General features: G+C 35.1%; 1 protein-coding gene across 2 annotated transcripts in view; it reads right to left on the bottom strand.

Moving 5' to 3' along the window:
- CXXC4 (CXXC finger protein 4) overlaps positions 1-19,950 on the bottom strand; it is a 385,276-nt gene that overhangs the window by 151,967 nt on the left and 213,359 nt on the right. For both annotated transcript variants that reach the window (XM_087866374.1, XM_087866375.1), the window contains exon 3: positions 18,993-19,059. The gene's annotated coding sequence lies outside the window, so the exon portion shown is untranslated. The remainder of the gene's footprint in view (positions 1-18,992; positions 19,060-19,950) is intronic.

The raw sequence follows: 19,950 nt of genomic DNA on the forward strand, positions 1-19,950 counted from the left end.
CTGATGTGGGGCTCGATCCCATAATGCCGGGATCACGCCCTGAGCCAAAGGCAGACGCTTAACCGCTGTGCCACCCAGGTGCCCCCTACTGTTTTTTTTTTAATATGCATTTTTTTTTTTAACATGTTATAGTCAGCCTCCTAGGCTCTCTAGAAGAGGGCTTTTCTGGCTTTCTTTGGATCTCAGGCCAAGAGAATTAGAACACCCCATAAAATAACAGGCTTTTTGGACAAAGGACATGCTTCTGCTAATTGGTTGAATTTTCATCTCACAAATAATTTTACATGTTTATTAATTTATATTACATCATTCATTCAATAAACAAATATCCATTAATGTCTATATTATCCTAGTTATTAAATATAAACAGTATAAATATCTATATTTTATAGTTAATATAGTATGTATAGCTTATAACTATATTTTTATAATTTAGTGACATGAGACAAATGTATAAACAAATTAAATTGAGTGTGATAACTCCCACAACATATATGAAAAAGGATTATGAGCACAAAGAGGACATGGTAACATGCTAAAACTGTTTCACTGCTGTTACTGAAAGTGACATTTTTTAGCCACAATTACATTCCATTTTCTTTCCCCTCCCACAGTATTTTTCAGTAAACTTTTGATTTTCTAAAATAACTTGTATTTAAGATTTTTTGTTTCTTTTTGCTCTCTTTTCAACAACATTAAATTTTCAAGGATACTTTGACTTTTATGAACTCACTAAATGCTTCTATTTTTTTTTTCCACAGTAAGTACAAAAAGGCACTATAAAGAGGCTGCCTTCCAAAAGTTTTCTCCTTTACTTTCAAATACATAAAATGAAAAATATCTGTGTCCTTTAAGAAGCTGTTTTGTTTAACTAGCATAAATATGTTAGCCAGGTATTTATCTTAAATTTCATTTGTCCTCCTCAGACTACTATGTGTACTCTCATACTGACTTCTGTTTGTCAGTTTCACTGTCAACTGTTTCCATTACATATGTTTTGATTATATGCTGCTGCATAGCAACCTACCCCAAAATGTAGTGACCTAACATTCCCTCACCATTCCGTAAGTTGACTGGACTCAGCTGGATGGTTTATCTGTTCCACATGATGTCAACTAGGTCTGTAGTCATCTGAGGGCTTGCCTGGGCTACAACATCCAAAGTGGCTCCCTCACACGGCTGGCAGCTCTTGCAAGCTGTTGGCAGAGAGAACTACTAGCAAGCAGGTCTCCTAAATTTTCGTCCATATGATCTCTCTATATGGCTGGTATCTGAGGGGGAGTACCACGCTCAGAAAGTGAATTATTTCAAGAATAAAGAAGCAGAAGTTGATGGTCTCTTAATGCCTCTTCTTGGTTGCACTCTTGTTGATCAAAGGCCAGCCCAGGTACAAAGAAAGGAGAAACAAATGCTCCTTTTGATATGAAATTGACATGAAATGTGGTTCGTAAAGAGGAGAAACTGGTGGTCATCTTTCAAGATTGACTATAAAATATAAATACTAGTTAACTTCTAGTTCTTTCTTCACAAATGATTCCCTTCTCCATTTTACTTCTGTACATTTTCCTTCAACATAAGGATTTAAAAGCAGTGATCTCTTTCTCTGTGCTAACCTAAACACTTAAGTTGACTGTGTTTGGTTTTTATCTTTGATGAATGTATCATATGATACTGAAGACTTTATATTATCTGTTAGACATTTAGTTCTAATCGCTAACTCCTTCTTTTTTTCTTTGGAATTAAAGAGAAGCTCTCAGACCTGAAATATGCCCAAGGCTGGAATGGGGCAGTTAGGAGGTGAGTAGTGAAATTTTCTTGCAAATATTACTTTTCTCTTTCAGTTCATAATATATTTTGAACTCTCAAAAATAAATACAAAATTATTTATTACATGTCTATCATAGTCTTAATTTTATAAACAAATATCCAAACTACCAAAATATTTAGCTAAGTAAAACAATTACATGCAATATTAATGCACCGGGATTGCGGGGAAGGAATATGTTCTGGATGTCCCTTATCTTGTATTTGTTTACAAAAGAATACTGATAAAGAGTCAAGGTAATTCAAGCATGAACTTCATAGGAGTAATCCAGAAAACAAGATTCATAAAAAATTCTACCATGATAATCAGTTAAAATAATTTAAAATGAAAGAACATATTTCGTATTTTATAGGAAGAAAGACATTATTTCCATAGAGAAACATCTTTCCATAGAGAAGGTTTCTGAAGCCTAAGAATCTCTGGGAGGGGAGAATATGCAATATTCCAGATCAGAACTAAAGATTTCAGGATGGAGGATGACCTCATATGGCCTTATTGTCAAGTAATATGTAAAAACAAATCTTACAACTACAAATTCACATTAATCATGGGAAATTTTAACAAATGAAATTATACATTACTGATGGATCTCTTTGGAAAACTTGTTGAATTTTCATGCCATTTTTTCATTTATTAGACAGTAGCATATTGGGTCATTAATTGTAATACAACAAGTAGTATTTCTATTGTGTAAGTTCTTCCATGGGTAAATTAGACCTGAATATTCTTTAAATGGAAAATATTCTATGTTTGCATATTGATGCAACATTGTGTGTGTTGAATGCAACATATTAACATCACTAGAGTAGTAATTATAATTACAATTTTGTTACAAGTAGATAAGAAAATGTATATTATTTTTGTTTTTAGACATGCAACCCATGTAATAAGACAGTGTTGATGGTAAGTACAGACTACTCAGCATTGATTTCTTATTGGCTTCAAGGAGGAGAATCTAGAAGGAGCTCAAAACTGAAACCCAGGAGCTAAGAAGGCAGTGCTATGAGAGGAAAGAACTTGATTTGATAAGACTGGTCATTCAGCATTTGCTGTTACTAGACCATTTCAGTAGAGAGATTACACTATTGGTGAGAACCAGTAAGGCATACTAATTAAGAGCACTGGATCTGAAGTAAGACTACCAAATCATTTACTAACTCTTAATGCCTCTTTGAATGTAAGATGGCAATGAATATAGTGCTTATCTCATATTGTATATAATATAAAGTATATCAGCAAATATTGCTAAAATATTTGGGCTTTTAAAATAGCAATTGTAGAAACATAAATGGTTCTACATAACATATCATTTAAAAAAAATTTAAAAATCTTGAAAGAAGCTGGGGGTGGTGGTGGGGGGATATTTCCTACAGGGGACAAGGATAAGAAATATAGTAAATCTCTTTAGAAACCATGCAAGCAAAAAGGGAAGTGGAGTGAAAAAATTTAAGTATTGAAAGAAAAATTAACCAACCTAAAATTCTATATCCAGTAAAATTATTCTACAAAAGTGAAGGTGAAATAACAACATTCTCAGAGGGAAATCTGAGGGAATTCTTCTCTGACAGAAGAATAGTGCTTATCTCATATTGTATGAGAAACAGGAAATTGACATGTACTGGAAGATATGTTAAAAAATGTTCTTCAAGAGAAAGAAAATGATACAGACAATAATCTCAACTCTACATAAAGGATGAATGTCAGAGGAGGAAGAAATTAAAGGTAAAATAATGTTTTTATTTTTGTTATTTGTAATTGATTTATAAAAAATCTTTGTTAAAGTAAGAATAATAATATAACAACGATTTGGACAATTATAGGCTATGAATAAATAAAATTAATGGCCACAATGTTACAAGGAATGAGGGGGAATAATTGGGAGTCCTCTTTTGTAAGTTATTGCGCTATACTTGAAGCCATACAATGCTATTTGGAGGTGGAATTAAGTTGGTTAAAAACCAATTGCAATTGGTTACAAACTCTATGGCAATCACTCAAAAATTCTAAAAGAAGTATAATAGATATGCTCACAGGGGAGAGAAAATAAAATCATATAAAAGCTCGATTAAGATAAAAAGGCAGAAAAAAGAGAAAAAAAGAATGAAAGCAACAAATAGAAAGTAGTTCCAATCATGACAAATATTCACCCAGTTGTATTAATATTACTTTAAATTTTAATGGTCTAAGAACACCAATTAAAAGAGAGAGATTGTCAGAATATATGTAAAAAGCATGGAAATCCATCTGTATATTGTTACTAGAAACACACTTCAAGTATAAGAACTCATATAAGTTAAAGGTAAAGGGCTAAGAATAATATATCATACTAACACTAATCAAAAGGAAGTTGGTGTCTCTATTAATTTCAGACAAAGCAGATCTTAGGACAAGGATAATAATCAGGGATAGAGAGGAGCACTACATAATGATAAAAAGGTCAATCTCTGACAAGACATAACAATCTTTAATGTGAATGCACCTAACAACAGAACATCAAAATACATGAGGGAAAACAAATAGAACTGAAAGGAGAAATAGACAAATCCACTGTTAGAGTTGGAGACTTCAACACCCTCTTAAAGTAAGATAGATCCCACAGGCAGAAAATCAATAAGGATACAGTTGATTTGAACAGCACTATCAGTCAACTTGATCCAACTGACATTATAGAATATTCCATTCAACAAGAGCAGAATACACATTTTTGTCAAGCACATATGGAACGTCATTAAGATGGACCATATTTCTAGGCCATGAAATACACTTTAATAAATTTAAAAGAATAAAAATTGTACAAAATATGTTCTCAGATGACAATAAAATTATATTATAAATCAATAATAAGAAAAACATCAAGTATTCTGAGATTAAACATACTACTAAATAACAAATTGGTCAGAGAATAAGTCTCTAGAGGCAATAAATATATTTTGAACTAAATGAAAATATAACTTATCAAAATTTGTGGGATTCAGCTAAAGCATGTTTAAAGGGAAATTTATAGCGTGAAATGCATGTATCAGAAAATCAGAATGGTCTAAAGTCAATAATATAAGCTTCCACCTTAGGAAACCAGGGAAAGAGAGAAATTTAGCCTAAGGCAAGCAGAAGAAAAGAAACAATAAATAAAAACAGAAACTGGGTGACTCAGTCATTAAGCATCTGCCTTCAGTTCAGGTCATGATCCCAGGCTCCTGGGATCAAGCCCCACATCAGGCTCCCTGCTCAGTGGGAAGCCTGCTTCTTCCTCTCCCACTCCCCCTGCTTGTGTTCCCTCTCTCACTGTCTCTCTCTCTCTGTCAAATAAATAAATAAAATCTTAAAATAAAAAATAAAAACAGAAACTATTGAATATAAAAGGAAACATTAGATAAAACCAATGAACCCAAAATCTGATTCTTTGAAAAGATTAATAAAACTGATAAAACTCTAACCAGGCTAACCAAGAAGGTGGGGGTGGGAAGAAGACACACAGTATCAATATTAAAAATGAAAAAGAAGTCATCACTATTGATCTCATGGACGATAAAGGCATAACAAAGAAATACTATGAGAAATTCTATGCACACAAATTTAATAACTTAATGAAATGAACACATTCCTTGCAAGACACACTACCAAAACCCACATAAGGAGAAATAAATGAGTATTTCTATGCCTATTAAATAAATTGAACAGATAATTGCCTTTCAAAAAAAAAACCACACCTGTCCTAGATTATTTCACTGGTGAATTCTAATAAACATTTAAGGGAAAAAAATGATACCAATTCTCAACAATCTTTTCAAGAAAAGAGAGAGTGAACATTTCTTAAATCATTCTATGAGGCCAACATTTGCCCAATGCTAAAACTAGATAAAGACATCACAAGAAGGGAAAACTATGTATCAATATCTCTCATGAACATAGATGCCAAAATCCTCAGCAAAATATTAGAAAACTAAATCCAATAATGTATAAAAATAATTATATACCATGACCAAATGGGATTTATTTCAGGTATGTAAGGATAGTTAAACATTAAAAAATCAATCAGTACAATCCACTACACCAACAGGCTTAAGATGAAAAGTCATATGATTACATTAATTGTTGCAGAAAAATCATTTGACAAAATCTAACACCAATTCATGAAAAACACCCTCACCAAACTGGAAATAGAGGGGAGCTTCCTTAATTTGATAAAGAACATTTACAGAAATACTAGCATCATACTTATGGTTGAGATCTAGATGCCTTCCCCCTGAGATCAGGAATAAGACAAAGAAGCCCTTTCTCACCACTCCTATTCAGCATCATAGTGGAAATCCTAGCTATTGTAATAAGATAAGAAAATGAAATAAAGATATACCTTTTTTTTTTAAAAAAAGATAGACATTTTGAACAGGAAGAAATAAAATTGTCTTTGTTCACAGATGGCATGATTGTCTATATAAAAGTTGTCCAAGAACTGACAAAAAAATTATTAAAATTAATGAGTATAGAAAGGTCACAGAATGCAAGGCCAATATATAAAGTTGCTTTTCTCTATACAACAATGAACATTTGAAACTGTATATAGTATAAAGCATATAAAAAGTATATATATTATACATATAGAAGGTACTAATTACTAATATCAGAAACAGAAAGATGGGTTTATTTTACAGATCTTATTTAAAAAATAAGAGGATAATATAAACAACTTTGTGTAAATAAGTTTTCTTAATTCAGAGAAAAATTCAAGAAAAAATAGCTATTTTTCAAAACAGACAAAAAAGGAATTAGAAAATCAATTCAACAAATTGAAATGGGAACTAAAATCTTCCAAAAAATTTCAAAGAAATGTAAGAACCAGACAATTTCATAGTGATTTCTTCCAAACATTTTAAGAAAAATAACAACCATCTATACAAACCAGTCCAGAGAAACAAAAACAAAAGCAAAACATAAGTAACTGTTCTCAATCACTTTTCAAGGCCAATTAAAGCTCGAAACCAAATGGTTAGTTCATTATAAGAAATTTACAAGCTAATATCTTTCATAAACATAACATACAACCTGAAAAAATCTGAGCAATTCAAATTCAAACATCTATTAAAAGAATATTATATTATAACGAAGTTGCATTTATTCCAAAAAGCAAGGATGCTTTAATATTCTAAAATTAAAATAATTCACCATGTTAACAGAATAAAGAAGAAATATCATATGATGAACTCAATAGATACAAAACAAACCACAAACATTTGAAATAATTAAGCACCACAATTAAAATATCGCAGCAAACTATAGTTAGAAGAAAATTTATTTATATGATACAGGGTATTTATAAAATAATATCTACAGCAAGTCTCATACTAATACTATTACATTTAAAGCTATCCTCTTAAGACTGGGAATGAGGTAAGGTATACTCCATAAGATCTTATATTCATCATCTTACTGAAGGTCCCTACTAGTACAGGAAAGACAAAAAAAAAAGAAAAAAGGAAGGGAGGATGAAGGGAAAGAAAGAAAATGTTTAAGAGTAGAAAATGAAGAAATAAAACTAATTCAGTTTATATAATAATATATAAAAATCCAATAGTATATATAGCTTAATTATTAAAATCAGTAAGAGACTTTAGGAATGTCTTTGTACAGAAGAACAATTTAAAGAAAGTTAAAGGCATTTATATGTACCAGCAGTCAGAAAATAAAACTAAAAACATTTAAAATAACATCAAAAAATCAAATACCTAGGAAATATAACAAAATACGTGAAGTTATCAACACATAACCCAATAAAATATTGTGAGAAATACTAAAAAACTTAAAATAATCAGAGGTTATGCCAAATACTTGATTGTAAGGCTCAGTATTTATAGATTTCAAATTTTCTGCAAGTTGATTTATCTGTTTAATGAACTTCCGTACAAATTCCAGCAGGTACTTTGCTTTTGTAAAGTGGACAATCAGGATTTAACATTAATGGGAATGTAAATAGCCAAAACAATTGTGAAGAAGAATGAAGTCTGAAGATTTCATTGCTACATTAATAAAAGGTACATGGTATTGGCACTTGGATAACAAAACGAGAAAGCAAAATAGAAAGTCCAGACATAGATTCATTTATGCCAGCACTTGACTTAGGACAAATATGATCCAGTGCTGTAAAGAAAGGATGAGCTTTCCAATAAATAATTCTGGGTTAATTGCATATTTAGAAGAAAAAAATGAGTCTTAACACATAATTCACACCACCACGCAAAGACCACTTTCTGGTGGATTGCAGATATAAATTTATGTGAGAGAAAACATAGCTTCTAGAAGATAACATAAGAGAATACCATCATAACGTACTGGCAACCACAGATTTCCTCAGAACACAAGTATACTAACCATTAGGAAAATTACTGACAAATTATATTAGATTAAAATTTTATGGATTGCATTAAATTATCTTTTAAATACATAAAAATAAAACATTAAAATAAAAAAAAATCCAATTCATCAAAGACAGTATTTATTCAAAGGCAATCCAATAATATTTGCCATACATGTAACTGATAAAAGATTGTATTCAGAATATTTAAAACACCTTACAAACTAATAAGAAAAATAAAACATGATAAAAAAGCAAGCCTTAAAGGGTCATCTCATTAAGTAAGATATCGAAATGACTACTGAACACATGAGGAAGTATTTTACCTCATTAGTCACCAGAAAAATGCTGGTTAAAACCACAAATATTATTGCTAATGTTCTGTTTGTGATTGTGGGTAGTTATTTCCAGTGTGTGTTCATTTTTGTGAAAGTCCATCAAGGTGTACATTTGTGATTTGTGTACTTTTGCAAGTATATTTCAATAGAAGTGTTTATTTATATAAGGGATAAATGAGTGTAGTAATTAGGAGTATTTGGCTGCTAGATGTGGAAGAAAAAGCTGATTGGTACTTAACCTCATATTTTTTTTAATAATAATTTTTATTATGTTATGTTAGTCTCCATACAGTACATCCTTAGTTTTTGATGCAATGTTCCATGCTTCATTATTTGCGTATAGCACCCAGTGCACCATGCAATACATGCCCTCCTTACTACCCATCTAGGCCAGTGATGGGTATTAACCTCATATTTTCCATGCTATTTCCTTTTCTCATTCTTTCTCTTTTCTTTTCTCTTTAACACATAATTTATAGTGGAAGGGTTCAGTAGAAGTGCCAGTGATGGCATGAGGATTGGGTAGGATTGGAGACAGAAGCAGCAGAATGTGGGCGCCTGCGTGGTTCAGTCGGTTAAGCATCTGCCCTCACTTAGGTCACGATCCTGGGGTCCTGGGATGGAGCCCAGCGATGGGCTCCCTGCTCAGCGGGGAGCCTGCTTCTCCTTCTCCTCCCTGCTCGTGTGCTCTCTCTCTTGCTATCTCTGTCTCTCTCTCAAACAAATAAAATCTTAAAAAAAAAAAAAGCAGCAGAATGGAGTTTCCTTCCCCTCTAAATCCATTGCCTCTCATTTTAATTTTATGTTCCCTTCTGTATAATACCAGAGCAGAAGGAGCTGGAGCATTGCAGATAGGAACTTAAAGTAGAAAAACCAAATTTTCCTTTGATTCTACCCAAACTTGACCAATTATTCTTGCTGCTTGATGAACACTGGGAAAGTTAAGAAGCAGGATTCTGGTTTGGTAAAGCACAATCTGTTATAGGATCCCCTGCTGTAAAGGGGAAGGGTTAGAAAATACCTGGCAGAGGCAATGAATGAAAAAAAGAAACACCTATGAACATATCTGGGCTGTATGTGATGGAAGCAGGATAGCCCAACATGAAGAACCGACTTTGGGGATAGACTTCTGTTTGAATTTGATATCCATTTACAGCGTGACTTTGCTCAAGTTATTTATTCTCCCTAAGCCTCATTTTCTCATCTGTAGTATGTATAAAATATCTATGCCTATTTCATAAGATTATTGTGATGATTAAATAAACATTATTCACATAAAATGCTTAACGTATATATAATGGAATATTACTCAACCACAGAAAAAAATAAAATCTTGCCATTTGCAACGATGTGGATGGAGCTAGAGAGTATACTACTAAGTGAAAAAAGTCCATCAAAGAAAGACAAATACCACATGATTTCACTCATATGTGGAATTTAAGAAATGAAATGGATAAACATGGGAGGGGGGGAAGAGAGGAAAACCAAGAAACAGACCCTTAACTATAGAGAACAAACTGATGGTTATCGGGGTGGGGGGCAGTGTGGGGAGGTGGTGTGTGTGTGAAATAGTGATGCAGGATAAGGAGGGTACTTGTGATGAGCACCGGGGGTTGTATGGAATTGTTGAATCACTAAACTGTACACCTGAAACTAATATTACATTGTATGTTAACTAACTGCAATTTAAATAAAAACTTTAAAAAAGACCCATTTAAGTTAACGCCAAGGTCAACAGTATCTTGCTGGTTAACGAGAACCCTCAATTTCACCTAACAGGGGTCCCTTCAGCTTGTATATTCACTAGGTTCATAAAATATAACCTGTTCCTGGTAATCAGCAATAAGACATTGTCACTAATGGTAACTAACATTTCATCCCTTAACATCAGAGGCTCTATGAAAAGCCCAATCCCTGGCATTTTGACATCGTCGCATATGCTGTATATTTCTTCTATCAACTTAAAGTTTTTTGGCAACTGTAAATTGTTCTGAGCCCCTATTATCTACCAGGTACCACCATATTAAGCTCTAATAATTCAGAGTTAAAAGACAAATCTGGTGTTCTCTGGTAAGACAAACTAAGACAGACATAAGACATTGTCTGATGTTCTCTGGTAGGAGATGAACACAATGTTCAATGATAATGTCTTAGACAAAAGTCAGAGAAATCAGAGAAGCATACAAGAAGAATATCCAAACCAAACTAGCGGACTTGGGCAGAAGCATGACAAGGATGGGTGCCTGGAGAATGTGATGGTCAGGCTGTTTTAATAGATCAGCAGGAATTAGCCAAGTTAGAAGAGGCGAAGTAATTTTAAGGGGCTTATGTGGAGACAGAGTGGTAGGAGAGAACGTGTTGCATTTAGGGAAATGCAAGTGTTTCTACAAGGCCACCTACTTGCATTCTGAACGACTGATGCTTAGATTTTTTTTAATTTAATATTATACATACAAATTATTTTGTGTCCATTTGTAGAGTTAAAACTGCATATGCTTTTATTGACCCATTATCAATAAAAAAGAGAATTGATAGTACATACATGATTTCTAAGATCTACTAAATTCCATTGTGAACAGGAAATGGAATGTTTTTAAGCCTTCCTCTTGCATTATGCCTGGTAACCATGATCCTAATCAGCTGAGATATCCTAGGAGGCCAGGCAAGGATTATTTATATTGCACTTTAGGAAATGCAACAATTAGCTCTTAGTCCCAGTCTGCCAGAGTGGGATCATATAAAACTTTTAATTCTGTCTTTCAGAAAAATGATAAGGTTGGAAGAGAGGGTCAAGGAGCAGACGTAGGGACAAATTATTTCTGTAATTATCTTGTTCTGTGACTCTGTATTTGATGCATTTTCATTAAGAATGTAAAAGCAATTTAACTCTGGGAAAGTTTGAATGATGTTAGGGACAAAAACTATAGACTACAGTCTATTTTATCCTATGCATTCAAGGATTATGCGAAACCCACCCAGAAAATTATAAATCTTATTCTATTTAAACAGCATTCAGCTGGAGTAATATTTACCTGTTTTTCATATCTGAGCGTCTGAATCCTGACTACAATTTTTAATGTGAGTCCACCTGATTTAAAGAAATCTTTATAAATACCTACTTTTCAGACCCTTTTTTTCAGGATTTATAAAAAAAATAATCCTCAAATTACACAAGAATTAATAATTTCACATGAAATGCATACTATAAAAACTATGTACAATTTTATTAAGAGTGGTATATTTTCAAAAAGTATTTGGTTAAATTTTCAAAAACTACAAACGGTATGCAAAGTATTCTAGTGTCAACCTTCACGGCACTCACATTAGGGAACTAGGCTTGTCTGAATGTTTTGAGTCTATATGCATGTGTCACGCCATATTGAATGGTACTGAATTTCAGTCTCTGGCAGAAAGTACTCAAACTCCAGTATTTCTATAGTTCGATAGTTCTTGCCTGGTCCACATAATGCTGAAATTTAAGGTGTACCTTATTTCAGTATGCTCTGTAAAGTACCAACTATGGCTGCTGATTTCTCAGGGAAGACACCTCCTGTGCATTTTCTAATCTGTGCTGTGGTGTTGTGTGTGTTCACATAAGCACCTGGATTTTTGGCCGAGAGATGGCTTCAGATTGGCAATATGCACCTGAAAATAGCTTCTTGCTGTGAACATTTTGGATTCTATCGAAGATGCTCTTTCACTACCCTCTCCTCTCATTCTAAACCCTACCATTGTACTAGTTCAATGTTTTAACATTTAAACTTCTGTGCCCGCTGTAAGCAGAACTCACTACGCCCATATGAACTCTGTACTTTCTAATTGAAGACAAAGCAGTTCAATACCATATCTCACAAGAAAATTATATAAGTCGATAATTTGTAATTTACAAAGTTGCTCAAATTAGAATAAAATAGGTAAGTTATAAAACAACGATGTCATTTTGTATAGTTTACTTTAGCAACTTTGAGACAAATATGCCTGAAATTCATTTTAAGGATTTTGATTTTTTATAATTTGATTAGCAAAATTTGTGACCCATATTATTCTTACCCCAACCTACTACTGAACTATCAAAATATCTTTCCTACCTGATCACACAATCTACTGAGGTCGTATAGAGACAATGGCATTTTTGTGAACTTGTAGACAGAGAAAGGAAGATGCTTACTTGCTTTATTTTGTTTTAATATGAAAAGGGAGCCATTTAACACAAGTCCCTCCAACCTAGTAAAAATAATTTACATTATTTACTTTTATTGCCTTCATCAATAGATCCGAATTGTATTTCTGTTTAGCCCTTTATTTTTCTTATTCACTTTCACCTACCTGATCCTGCCTTTACTTATTTCATTAAGGTTTTAAAAATTACCTTATTTCTCTATGCTTACAAGACTTCTAAGGACATTTAACTGACAACTATATAGTGTCAAATCCAATCATTCCTAGGAAATACAATGAACATTTCTGTCTGTATTCAAACAATTTAAAGTTATGTTCAGTGATAGCTCTTATCTATACACATCATGGAATTCATCACTTGAAGACCTTCTGAAAAATGCAAATGTGTTAATAGTTTACCTCTATTTTTCTATAATTCTGTTTTTGGGGGAGGATATATTTCATACTGCTTAAATCCCATACACTTGGACATAAACCAGAATAAAGTAAAGGAGTAGATATAAATCTAGATAGCTGCTCTTTTAGTCCAGAGTGAGAGGCTACTTCCATGTCTCTTCAGGCAAGGAGCAAGAGCTCTTCCATGAACATTCACCCATAGTCACTCTCCCACCCTAAACATGAAATATTAAGGTGGGTTCTAAATGATCAGAACAAGTCTATATTTTGCTTTGAAATCACGAAATTTGCCATTTTATAGCTACAGTAGTCATCAGTACAACTGAGCAGAACTTTGAGAAGGATGGCACAAAACATTTTAAAAATCACTTTCTAATCTATATTAAATTCTCTGAGAATACTTATGAATAAACAAGAAGTAACTTTTCCTTCATTTCTCAAGAACTGGCTCATGAGGAAAGATAAAATACAGATGTGGAATATCCTAAAAACTAAGTCTAAAAAGTCATCTGAAAATGAGGATTCTCTGGCCAAAAAACAATGAATATATCACCTTCTTGGTAACATAATTGTCACTTTAGTTTCTTTAACTCTTGAGAGCTTCTTAACAGGATACTTTATCCATTTTTCTTGTATCTTGATTTTCTATGACAGTCTTCTTTCTTATTCCAGCTCCAACAAGTTTATAGAACAAATAGTAAAAGTCAGAGTAAGAGTTTTAAGCAAGGATCTCCTTACTCTAGAGGCCAAGTCTGTCTCACCAATTCTGGAATTACTGATGTCAGATCTGCTCTTTTTCTCAATCCCAGCACTTGGTTTTTCTGATCCTACACACAGGCATGTGGACAACCCAGCCCGCTTTGTTCAAGTGTGTCCACACCTGTGCTAATAGCCACTCGTCAGGCTGAGGGGTATCATACATGCTGGATCAGGTTTTGAAGAAGGACGTCGTATGGGAACCAGAGGTCGGCCTGAGCAAATCAAGCATGGAATTCCAAGGCCCTGTGTCGTAAAATGTTTTCAAGAAAGCAGTGCTCAAGCTCTGGCTAAGCACATCCCCTTGGCCTTGTGGACTTCAAACTCCACATACGGTCAGCAGATAGCCAGGGCGACAGCCTCTGAATGCAGGGCTCAGAGCTGGGCCCCAGTTTTCCAGGTCAAAAGGTATTATTGTGGAGAAGCCTACTCGATACATGTGAGAGAATAATTGATATTATAAATAGAATGGTTCCCAGATATGAAGAGGGCGATACCAGGCCCTTATTTAATTATAAATGTGGAGTTAGAAAGGCAAATATGTGTTTCATAAGCAATTATAAACTGAAGAAAAAATTTAATAAGGGAGCCAAAGAAGGAAGTGGTTCTTTCCCATCAATGAAAATTCTTTGAGAAGTCTAAGCTAGTATGCACTCATTCTATAAATATTTTTACAGAATCTATTACAGACCAAATATGGCACTAGGTGCTAGGAATATATCAATGAATGGATAGGACAAAGTTTCTGACCTCATTCAGTTTATGTTCTAGTGGAAAGGACAAATATTTGAAATGTATTTAAAAAGTAATCATGTGTATAATCAAAGTAATTACAAATATTGGTAAGTTTGATAAATAAAATAATCAGTGGAATAAATATCCCAGGCAAGGATAAGCAGGTGCAGAGATTCTGTGGTGGGAAATGACTTCTCAGGTTAACATTAAGGGATGATGTTTGGAGGCAAAGTATTCAACACCTTGTAGACCATGGTAAGGACTTGGGTTTTATTCTGGGAGAAATAAGAATTCATTAAAGCATTTTTGGTAGAAGATTTTCAAGATGTGATTTAAATTTTTGAAAGACTGCTTTGGCTGCTATGTGGAGAGAGGCAAGGGTGGCAGCAGGGAGACAGGAGGCTATAATTGAATCCATGAGAAATAAGAGTTAAGAATGTCATCACAGAGCCTAGAGTGCAACAATATATTCAAAATAGCATGTTTTTCTATGTTACCATTTGAATATCAGATTCAAAAAATCCCTATGAACATATGGAATTCTGTTTCTGCACTGTTTGTGCAGGTAAAAGATAGATGTGCGAGGAAAGTCCAAGTACAAGTCAGCCTTCTTTTTAAACCTTGGCAATTTGGCTTGTCAGCTGGAGAAGTAACAATATGAAATTGGTAGGAGTAAGCGAGTTTAGTGGGTTTAAATCAAGCCTCCATGTAAAGCGTTCTTAGAATTGCACTTTTAATCCCACCTAAAATGGCTATTTGGGGATACAGATTTCAGCCACATAAACAGATAAGGCTAGGATGAAAAGAAGAACAGGACATGAAGTCAAATGTGCAAGTTATTTCAGGTCTAGCTGATCCTGATGATGACCCTTACTCTTTTACTGTCCATGCCCCTCCTTCCACCCCATCTTTTTTACCAGACTTCCTGCCATTGACGTTGAATCTGTCCTGCTGCCTGGTCTAGCCTGGTCTAGCCTGGCTCACTGCTTCAACTTCACTGGACTCCAGATATTTGCAAAGCACTGTTGCTCTTCCATGAAATCCCCACCTGGGCATTGGCTTTTACCTTTGATTGAAATGCAGATACTTCTGTTAAATTGGATGCTAATTCAACTAGAGTTTGTGAATGAAGCATGGGTAACAGACCACAAGCAGCCTCATTGTAGCAAGGCCTCCTGATAGCTTTCACAGCTCTAGAAAGTTGTCAGCTTCAACCAAGTGTGCTACATGTACAAAAAGTAATGCTACAGCTGCTATTTGAGAGTGTGACAGTGAAATATATACTAGTTCCAGTCACTGAGAAAATAATTATTAAAGTGTACACCATAGCCACTGTGGACAGTATTATGTAGTATGGGGATGCAACAGTAAATGATCTGGTGTCTGCTCTCATCCCGTATGCCCTGAGAACATGGCCTCATTAATTCCAGAAGGCCCCATTAAAAAGGTGGCTGTGCTCCGCAACCTTGTTTTCTCACCCATTAACCACAGCGCCCTGACCACAAGATGGCCTTTTTCATGTAGGATTACATGACACCACTCTGACTTTCCTAAACATAGCTCACATAGTATAATAAGAAACAACTGGCTTTGGCCAAAAGAAACTCAGCTGCCACCAGCCTAAGTGATACTCCTTCTTGTCACCAGGGAGTTACTATCTAGTTGGGGAACAAAAATATGTGCTTACATGAAATAATCACTGAATAATTCTAGGCAACATAAAAGTAAGATCTCCGTCCGTTGATTGAGACTATGAAAAGGACGTCTCAAGTGAGCTCTTATTCTTGCTAGCCTTATCATACACTGCTAGTGAAGCTTAAACATTTCAAAAACCGTTTCATTCTTTAGGTCAAGTCTCTTGTTTTTCTCTTGAGGAAAGTAGAAAGATGCTTCTAGTAAAGCCCTCAAGACAGCTGTAGACAGGAGCTCCTTTACTCACTGTGCCGCTCTTCCAAAAACAACCCCGATTTGCTGTAGACAAGTGCACACGGGCAGCTGGCCTCACTAGTAAAACTTTGAAATTAGATACGATCATTGTCAATAAATCTATTTTGGCAAATGAACTTCTAATATGATCCCCTCACCAAGAGACATGATAGAGATGTAAACAGAGGTATGTATGAGTATAGAAACAGTGTCACCACATGCAAAGCTCTGATGCTCCGTCAGTGAATAGAAGAGGCATACTTCCTGGCCATTCCTTGAGGGCATATGGTCATTAAATAAACACACAATTCATTATATAAGGACTATCACCTGCTTGAAGAAGAAATATAAGTGCTTTGAAAATGTATAACAATGTTCTGATCCCCTTGAGGACCTGAATTAGCTGTCAGGATTCCATTTCAGCCCTAATCCATTAACTTCTCATCACTTAACTTGGAAGTATTCCGGGCTTCCAACTAGCCAATGGTTCCTATAGCTTCCTCGCTGGCCACAGAAAAGTTCTGCTAGTTTTCTGTAGGACTTTCACACTCTACCTTCTGGAAAACTCTGTGACACCAGTCACCAGAAGGGATATAATTAGGACTACAGTCGCCGTACCCCATGTTATTAGTTTACCCGGCTCAGCAGAACCAGCCACACCTCCCAAGTTTCCATCATGATGAGGACACTTGTCCCTTACATGGCTCTGTACATGCCCTACTGTCCTCCATCCACATCACTCTAAATCCTTGCCTTGTGCCTTCTGGGACTCATCCCCTGTTATCATCTAATCCCTGTATCTTCAGCCTCTGCTCAGCATCCTCAATACCTTTGTCCTCTCACTGAAGCTTGATCCTCCCCAAGGTTACAACTTTCCCTGAAGCCTTCTTAAGTGATGGCTCTTTTCTCTCCAACACGTTATGTCTTTGCTGCGGTTTGCTCTTCATTGCTGATTCATGTATGCCCTCTGATAAAAGCAGGCTTACACACACATACACACACACACACACACACACACACACACACACACACACACACTGAAAACTACTCCTATCAGTTTCTACTACAAGCTGATAGCCTCTATATAATGATTAGTGACAGGCATGGATGTGACGTAACCTTCACAATAACATATTCCTAACCCTGTTTTACAGATCCATTCGGAGATACTGGGATGTTAAGTTAGTTGTCCACAGTCAGCTAGAAAATATTAGAGCCAGGATTTAAACCCTGACAGTCCAGCTCTCAGAGTCCATCCTCTTAATTACGTCATACTGCCTCCCACCATTTGGTGCCATTGTCCTCAGTCATCCCAGCCACTGCCTCTTCTTCAGGGAAGATTTTAGCCCTAAAATCACTGATTTTTTTCCCTTCTATCATTAGTCCTATCATCAATCTTGGTGACTTCAATAGACATGGGGAAGATCACTTTAATACCAAAGCCTCGCAGTTCCTTGATGCCATCCCCTCCACCATCGACTCTTGAGTGCCCACTAGGTCTTGTCATTACCAATAATGGCTCCTTCTTCCAAATCTCCCCCAGTGTGGGCACCACCTCTCAGCTTTCCACGTCAAACCTCCAGGACCTCTACTCCAAGTTTTCTGACATACCATGTCCTTATTTTCTCCTTGCTCACTGGGATCCGCTGCGTCATTCTTACAATCAATCCCTTGCATGCACCTTCTATTTCTTCTCCCCGTCATGCCTCAGCCTTTCTTGCCTGATACAGCTCTAATCCACAATGAACCCAGTTCTTCACCCACGCTGACTGGCCTGTGCAGCTGAATTTGAAAAATGCAGTCAGATTTACTTTAAATTTGTAAAGGCAAGCCTCAGCACCCCCTAGAAACTCTGTATTTTGCTAATCAGTTCTCTTTCCCCGTTCAGGGTAACAATTTTACCCACTCTCCTCGCTCCACAAACCTGAAGTATCACCTATTTAACCCTGCATAGGTGATAATCTTGCCTCTTGTTTCCTGGACAATAAGAATCCATAAAAAGAGACCATCCTTATCCTCCCACCTGCAAACCTCCAACTAACTGCGTTCACACTCATATACTCTGCCTCCCATCCCGTCTAAAGGGATGGCAATCTAAGGCCACTTTCAACCACATTTTTTTTCTATTTATGATATAATTCTTAGTACCATTTACAAACCAACTATATATACTGAAAATTTAAACAAAATAAAACCAAGTGAACCTATATCCAATGTTTTGTTTGTTTGTTTGTTTAATTTTCAGCTTATCTACTGTTTTTCTCTTGGGGACTATCCCAGTAGTTTTATTCTCCCCAAAGTAACTGTGCACCTATCAACACGATTGATTACAGAAATAAGTAATAGATGTAGTATCTTCACTTTCTTATTGGATTCCCATAATGAATTCTGCATTTCTCAGCATATTGAGCTTTTAAATTATTAATCGTGTACGTAACCCAAAACCGCATCCATAACACACAACATGTAATATAGAGAGAGCAAAGCATACCGTGCTGTCCAATGTTTCTGGTGACGATATAAACCAGAAGAAGAAACGAGCCATTTGTACGTGTCACCTAAGATGAAAAGATGAAAACAACATTTAAAAAATAAAGGGAACTTAAGCAAACTTTTACGCATATACCTTCTGCATCATTTGGTATGCTCAATCACAAATGTATTTCCTTAATTTCCCATCCCATTCTTACAAAAAGAGGTATCAGTTGAGTTGTTCCAGAATGATAGTTATGGCTGTTTAAGTTAATATTAACATCAGCTTTATAGTTTAGTATTCAAATATAACACTTGCTTCAAAAGTTCAGTTATTACATGCTTGTGAAAGTATGAGAGAGGTAGATCAGACCCCTTGATTACTTAGGTTGTAAAACTTGGTATTGTTTCTTATTTTCCCTTTCTACCTCTGATCGCCTCAATAGACTGGAGCCCTGGTGATGCAGGGCACGCTGTCCTTAGGAAGCTTACAAGTCTTATAGTCTACTTGGGGAGAAAGGACACATACATAAAAGCTTGGATAAGGCCTGAGTGTATAACTTAGTATATATTTATACTAAGTGAGAAATGAGTGCATTCCAAACTGAGAGATCTGGCATGAATTACCTGTGTATAATCAGTTATCAAACTTCTTTTCCTTCATTCTTCAAAAAAACTTCTACATAAATCTTAATCTTGTTTTTAATTGTCTAACTACCCATGTCTTGATGTCATCGTTCACACAAGGATTACTACAACAGCTTCCTAGCAAGCCTCTTTATGCTCCAATTCATGCTATATTTCACTGCCAATATATACCTCCCTAAGCATTGCTTTTTTTTTTAATGTTCATAGAATCTTCGTAGTAACCCCAAATTGGCATTGCTTTTGCTACTCCCTGCTTGAAAATGTTTTAGCTCTCCCTACTTCAAAGCTTGTGTACTCTTAACTATTTTGCTTGACTTTTAAGACATGTC

This window comes from Ursus americanus, chromosome 13 (genome assembly GCF_024610735.1).
Source record: "Ursus americanus isolate L20-20 chromosome 13, mUrsAme1.1.p, whole genome shotgun sequence".
Classification (NCBI taxonomy): Eukaryota; Metazoa; Chordata; class Mammalia; order Carnivora; family Ursidae; genus Ursus; species Ursus americanus.